Here is a 7,791-nt window from a genome sequence, read left to right as displayed (position 1 = left end):
CACATTTTTCTCCTTCTGCTCTTATTTTCCAACTTTATATTTGTCAGTAATATTAAAGCTCTTCGTCATATACATTGAGGCAGAGTCTCTCATTTCAATTCAGTTTACCAATTGTGGTAGTCTAACTAAGTGAGTTTGCTTCGACTACTCCTTCTCCCCTGCTTCTGGCACACTGGGGGTACAGATGGACCGCATTACTCATGGTTTTTATGTGGATGCTGGGTATGAGGTCTCTGGTCTTCACCACGATTCTCTCCGTAGCTGTTGTTGCAATTCATTAATATAGACGGAAGCATCAGTATTATAGAACATACATTTTAACTTTCGTTTCTCATTGTACATGCATAGGTCTGTCCTTTCAATCTCTCTTTCCCTCTCCCCATGTCTCATCTATAAACATAGCACAAATATAAAGATCACAAACACAATTTCTTAAAATATTAGTAGTGGTGTGTGTGTGTGTGTGTGTGTGTGTGTGTGTGTGTGTGTGTGTGTGTGTGGTGTATGTGGGGAGGTGGGGTGTATTTATGATGTGTGTGGGGTAACATCCTGTGGAGACTCTTCTCTCCTACCTCTATGTGGATTCCAAGGAAGAAACTCCAGGCATCGGTTTTGCATGGGAAAGCACCTTTACCCACTGAGCCTTTATGCTATTCCATCATTTTGGATGTTTGTTTGAAAAATGATCTTGCCTAAAAATGACAGTTGTTTTGTTTGTTTTCTTATACAAAGTCAGCAACATTCAGACTTTGAATTTTTTTAAGAGAAAACTGCGCTAAAAATACAAACACAACTTTTTGATTTTGCCGATGTTCCCAAGGTTTTGACTACTTTAGCTTTAATTAATGTCAGTAATAAATTTAAAGTTGGAAAAAACAAGGGATAAGTGACAGGAAATAAATGTATGACTGTGAATCATCATTTATTATAATTATGATGTGATGGTGTTTTAACAAAGTTTGTATGAAATGCAAAGCAAATCTCATACAGTGTATCTGAACAGCAGTGCAAGTGTTAGATTTCAATAAGAAATATTTTTATACTTTATTTTTTATTAAATTTTTTGAGTTAGCATACAAAATAATGTTTAATTATAGCATGTTTATATGTATATGTCATTGTATACTCTATTCTAACTACTTCTTCTTTCCTACAGCTTTTCTTTGAGCTCCCAACCCCCTCAATAGGGAACTAATTAATGATGATTTCAATTTCCCACCATATTGTGGGAATTGAGGATGGTACAGTTGGTAAGAGCTCTTCTTGTGCAACTAACTATGAATCTTCCACCCACACAAAAATATGGGAATTAGCATGTTTGCATCTGTAACATCAGTGCTATGTAAAAGGGAGATAGGAGCTTTCCTCATTTTTGGTGTCTACCAAGTTAGTGTCAGGTTCTGTGACAAACCCTGACTGAAAAGAATAAGGCCAAAGGTGGCAGAGCAGAATGCCTGATACCTGAAATCCTCACTTGGCTTTCACGTGTGTGGAAATGTGTGCTCATATTTACAAGGGGGTAGATACCCACCCCCTTGTAACCATCAGGTAATAGTGTATCATTTCATAAATTGAGTACTGCCAGATAGTTATAATTATATTATTGAGCTCATCATTTGACTAAACTAATGTATTTAATGTTGATTCTCTTAAAGAACCTGGATTAATATAATTTTAGAAATTATTCAAAGCAGATTTGTTAAAGTATGTATTTATTTTAAAAGTTGTTTTCCTTCCCTCAAGAACAGTAGTTCTCAACCTGTGGGTCAGGCCCCTTGGGAGGGGTTGTCTAATAACTCTTTCACAGGGATCACACATCAGATATCCTGTACATCAGATATAGACAATTCATTATAGTAGCAAAATTAGGGTTATGAAGTAGCAATGAAAATAATGATGGTTGGGGGTCACCACAACATAAAGAATTGCCATAAAGAGTCATAGCATCGGGAAGGCTGAGAATCACTGCTCTGGAAGATGGTGTGAGGTAGAACTTTAATCTTAAAGAAAACATTTCCCATCGTAGGAGAGTCTCAGGATGGTCCTAGCTACCAACATTTGAATGGCTCACCAACTCATTGATGTCCCTCTCCCCCTGCTCACTCTGTCCTTTCTATTTCACAAGTCAGTGCTCTGAATTTTTTAATGGTTCTTCTGGTCCCAGCTCTCCTGTGATCTCTGCAGGCATTTTCTGAGGAAACCTGAACATAGCAGTTGATGCTCTAAATGTCTCCATTTTCCCATTTAGAAACGGAGTGGCTGCAAACTGTACATCTAGAAAGCTATTGCCTGAGACACTGCTCTCAGTGTAATCTGGACCACTCAGTGGCTTCTACAGACTTCCCTGCATTCTTTCTTTCCATCTGACCAGGTAGGAAGGAACGTGCCTGATAAAGGTGACACTTTACCACCTACGACAAAAGCTGCTCACTTTATATTTTGTTTAACTCCTTTTAGGTCTTCGTGGATTTTTTTTAACCTACTATTTATGATCGTTTATTTGCTTGCATGTTTGATGTTGCTCAGCCTGTATCTGTGGGAGCAGAGACTCACTATAATCATTGCTGAATGTTCCTTGTCTAAAGTGGTGTGTGCCATGAATCAGTATTCAAGTATTTGTTAACTATAGTGTCATAAAGTAGGTTCAACTATGAAATAGGCACGGGTGTGGAGATGGATTTCAATGCTGTGTATGTATCCCCTGGAAAGAGTTTGTACACAGCAGGCAATTTACCAATATTCCATATCTCTCCGGGTTTCACCGTGAAGCTCAGAGAACTTTGCAGTTGAAATTTGGGGAGAATTTACATCCAGACTATGAAGTTACTCCGATTCTCCTATGTATGTATTTCAACTCAGTTACCAACAACGTAGACTCCATAAATCTGTTCTCCACACTTGACATGTGTTTATTTCTCATAAAGACTCTTTGGCTGTATTTTGCAAATCTGGGTTTCCCTGTGTTTGAGTGTCCTTTCTTCTTAAGCTGGAGTCATTCATAGGAATGCTATTAAAGAATAAGATTTGCTCCTTAAGAGTGACTGGTAACCTCATCAGATACCCTTATACTCACTACATTTGCTGCTGAGATAGGAATGAGTACACCGATAAATGTATGTACTACAATTATGTAAGACTTATCTGTTCTAATAAAAAGAACTGTACATTAATGCTTATTAGTTTTATCTTCACAAACGAGGCCTGCCTGGGGCTCTGCAAACAGTAAGTCTGCTAATTAGCATATCGCCCAGCTTGGTTAAGCTGGCACATGGTTGACTCTTGGCCCCTTGACTCCTTTGCTAATTCAGAAAGGAGGCTGCCTCAGATCTTGAAATCAGAAAATCATTTCCTTAGAGGCCGTTAGAAAAACCTTTCAATACAAGTGAGAATATTGATAGATTCTGAAAGTGTTTGCCTCTGTCATTAATAAGTTTTGTCTGTCCAAGACTGAAAAGATGCAATCAACCAAATATGCTAAAACCTCAGCAAGCATTCTGTCAGGATGAAAAAGCCAGGTTCAGTGAACAAGAAGCACCATTCACCACCCTGAGTCACCCAGAACCATTGTGTGTGGAGCTGACAGAGATCCCGGGCTACACACAGTTGGAACATAGATCTTCCCCATGTTCAGGACGTACATGCATATCTCCATCTTCATAAAAAGAAGCTTAGAATCCATCCATTAGATATTGTATGCTTCCAAATTTTTCAGCTCAGGATTATTGATCCCCCTAAGTGCAGGACCCTATGGTTTCTTGGGTTTAAGGTAGAATCTGTAAGTCATTTGTGTGGATCGTTAAAGACACGCCACCCCAACCCCAGCCAGTCATTATTTTTGCAGCTGCACTTTTCATAATGCAAATTGGCTGCGATAGATTTGAGTAACTGAGAGAAACAAATCTCTTGATGATGATCAGTGTAGGTTATCACTTAAAGATGCTTGGAAATTAATTATTCTTGTTGAAGGAGGGGCTGTGGTGGAGCTGTTACTTGCTTCCTTTGGGGGGATGCTGTGTATTGTATTTTACTATATTGACTGTGAGTGTGGGGCTCTGAAAATGCCTGTGTGATGTGTGGCTGGAGGTATGGAAAGGAAGGGTGCTCATGTAGCTTTCTGCTCCTGTGTAAAAGGCAACAGTGTCCTCCTGGGGTTCTTAATCACATATGGAGATAACGCCTTCTAGGAAAAGGAAGCTTGCAGCAACAGGTTGAGGTTGTAGCTCGAACAGCTTTTCTTTCATTCATTTAAAAACAGTGTATATTACATCTTTCCTAGGCACCAAGCTCTGGGGACAGACTGGTGAGAAAAGTTCACTGCAGTCAAACATGTTCTTTGGCGATATGTCCTGTTTTAGATTTCAAGTTTATTTAGGGATGGAGCCTTCTTCAGGCCCACTGTTTGCTCATCACAACAGAATGTTTTACAAATTGTGAAAACCCCCAATTGTACTCTAAATTGTCTCTGCTTTCTAATTTTTTCTTATTTTGTCTTTCCTCTATTCTGAATTTTCTATGAAACCAGCTTTTGGAATTGGATCCAGAGCCTTGAATATAGCAGGGGAATGCTGTCTGTGTCACTGAGTTACACCCCAGACCATTACTTGAACTATACTGTAAGCAACTGGGAGGCCTGGATTACACACCCACACTGGTCTGGAACCTTGGAGAGATCTAGGAAGAAATGAGGGTAGGAAGTTCAGCTCCTGCCTTTGTGGGGCTCAAAATGTAACAGTATATGAGAAATGCTGAACTACACTGCAGTTGGTGAAAACAGGACATGAACTGTGCCCAAAGGTTTCCAGGGCCTAAGCCACATGACACAGAAGAATGGACATCTTGACAGAGTTTTACCATCTCTAGTGAGATGATATGCAACTTGCAGGTTTGTTTGAGGAAGATACATGGTCTAGAATAATCAACATCCAGCAATACTTTACACCTATCAGCCACCATAATGATGAAAAAATAACTTTGTTTCTTCTTGTTTCTGAACTGAAGGAATCTGTTTTATATCTTAACACCTTTAGAACAGAAGCTGTCTTTATATTCTTCTTTGAAAATCAAGAGGCCCCTTATCTAGTTTTCCTCTTCCGTTCCAGACACTTGTCTGTCAATGTGACTAAGTTAAGGTAGGGGTCACGAAGAGTAGAATTGAGGACATTGAGGCAAATGGAAATTAAAATACTGAGCTCCCCCTCTGCCTCCGCATAACCAAAGGAGTTGGAGATCATACGGGCAACCAGAGGATGCAAATGGTTCTCTGTGAATACTGTGCTGTATCTGAGGATGATAAGGTGCTTTGGCAGGAGAGATGAAGGCCAGGAGACTAGAAACCATCATTCTCCACATGCTACCTTTGAACAGAAAGGCAACAAGTGGATTTACTGGAAATTGTGGAAAGGCACATAATAGCATTTATCAAATGCAATGTATAAAGTAATATACTTTTATGAGGGTAAATAGACTAGAGATAGCAATGCACTTGGTAGAAGCAAGTAGTTACCATTTTTGAAAAATATTCAGGGCATTCAAAAAAAATACCACTGTACTCTACTAAAGCTGTATGGCATTCGGTATTTAATTTTCCTTAAAAGTTGAAGATGGGTAAAAGCAATATGCTACAGAAACTAAGGTAGCTGTGTTAGTTATTATTTGTTGCCACAACCAGATAACATATAGAAAGATGAGCCAATTTTGGCCTATGGGCTATTTGAACATAAGGTCAGAGGAGGCATATAACAGGCATCTGGAGCAGGAAGCTGAGAAATCTCACATCTTCCTCCACACAAGGGAAGCAGAGGCAGCAAATTAGAAATGGGAGGAAGCTATCCAAACCACAGCCAGTGACATACTTCCTTGAACAAGGCGTTACCTACTAAATGTCCCATAACCTTTGCCAAACAGCGCCACTAACTGGAGATCGAGTGCTCAAACCCCCAGCCAATTGAAGATATTGCTTATTGAAACTACTCCACTTAGCCACGTGACACTGAAGCAGCAGTTTCAAGACCAAGAGCAATTAAATCACAGGACTGTGAAGAAGGAATAGAATTTCTCTCATTGTAGTTATCTGTCCTCAGCACCGGCACATTCTAGCAGTCACCAAATGATCCAGTCACTTTTGAAGTGTGTGGACCAGCCATCTGCTAAAGGCGCACATGCTAGCTAGCATTTTGAAATAATGCCCTGGCTCCCTTTTGAAGTTGAGGAAGATAGCTATGAGGACATTTTCAAAGATTATTTCAGTGTAAGAAGCTTTTTGGTTGTGGTCGGGGAGACGGCTCACTTGCTATAAGGTCCGCTGTCCAGCACCCATCATGGTGGCTTAAAGGAGGATCTCTGGGATTTGCTTGCTAGCAAGTCTAGTTAAACAGTGAGCATTAAGTTAGTGAGACCTTGTCTAAAAAAAAAGTAAGCGGAGAGGAATTGAGGAAGATACTTAATGCCCCTCTACTCCCCTATCTTCTTACATGAAATTCTGTTTTATGGCCATTTGACTCTTTGCCAAAATTTCAAGCTTGAGGGTATGCTTCTTTTCCCAATATTTCTGCTATGCACCGACCCAATTTTAAATGCACTAGTTGAGTCACAGCCTTGCTGCATCCATGTGGTTATAAAACCAACATTCACTCTGCAAATTGGGAAATCTTCCTCAGAGGAGATCAAGCAGAACAGAGATGCATGGTAGCCATCAACGTGGGGCTTGACATGGTGTCTGAACAGACGGGAACTTCACATTTATGCCAAGTTTCAGCTGCAACATGTTGGGACCTGTCATGTAGACCTGCTGTTGCTGACCAACTGGAGTGGTGTGTGTATGCTCCTTGACTTAGAGACATCTGCCAAGCTCCTTGCATACTGGGAAGTATTAATCAGGATGTAGAGACCTAGTTAAGTTTTGCTGTTTTTTTATAAGTTGGTGTCTTATAAGAGAGGAACATTTGGAAGTAAGCAGCCACTTGTCCAAGAAGTAATGGATAAATCCTAGTTGATATATTAAAATCTATTGATTTCTCAGGACTTTGTTATTTTAGATTGGTTTGGCCAAGTTTGCAAAATGTGATCAAACTTCTAATTCTTCTTTCATTTGTCACTCAGAGGTTGCCTGCCTGCATTTGCTATTAGCAGTGACATCATCATGTTTCACAAGGACATGGGACAAGTTTTAAGTGCTCAGTGGCAAGGGCTATTGTGATGGATGTGGTGTCAATGATGAACTTGTGGTGCCGGTGTAGATGCCATTTGATTGGCACATGCCCTGTGACATTTTGATCCATCCACGTGCTGGTTCTAAGTTGCTTAATTTGACCAGACTGAAGCAGTTACTGATAATTTTTCCATTTGATTTCTTAGTTCAGTGGACTTACTGAACAACCACAAGAAAATCATTCCTAATGACTCAAATGAAAAGAGAAAAGAGGAGAGCCTCATTTTATCCACTAGTGAACTACAGGACTTAATTCTAACTTTATAGGTTCTAATAAGATAATTTTAATGAAGAAAGACTGGAGGAAATAGGTGAATGTGGTTTGTAAACTACAGCCTAGTGTGGAAGCAAAGCATTAGAATCAGTTATTGACCACTGGCTCTTTGCCTTAATGTTTTAGCTTCCTCAGCTTTATTGCCATGAAATATTGCAATGTTATTCCAGAACCTTCAATGTACAGGCTACGTTCACTAGTGAGATGCAGTCTTTCACGCAGTTGGATAAGTGTGATGTCTGTCATATTGCCTCGGCACTGGTACCGAGTTGATGAGAACATTCTGAGGTGTTCCATATGCTGTCAGTCA

General features: G+C 39.8%; 1 long non-coding RNA gene across 1 annotated transcript in view; it reads left to right on the top strand.

Annotated features, from left to right (window-relative positions):
- The first annotated feature begins 2,243 nt into the window (after positions 1-2,243).
- The window catches only part of LOC120093234 (uncharacterized), a 28,952-nt gene continuing 23,404 nt past the window's right edge, over positions 2,244-7,791 (top strand). Inside the window, exon 1 of the long non-coding RNA XR_005486356.2 lies at positions 2,244-2,371. This is a non-coding gene — a long non-coding RNA (uncharacterized LOC120093234). The remainder of the gene's footprint in view (positions 2,372-7,791) is intronic.

Source organism: Rattus norvegicus, chromosome 6, assembly GCF_036323735.1.
Source record: "Rattus norvegicus strain BN/NHsdMcwi chromosome 6, GRCr8, whole genome shotgun sequence".
In the NCBI taxonomy this organism is placed as follows: Eukaryota; Metazoa; Chordata; class Mammalia; order Rodentia; family Muridae; genus Rattus; species Rattus norvegicus.
This window is presented reverse-complemented; position numbering and strand designations above follow the sequence as displayed.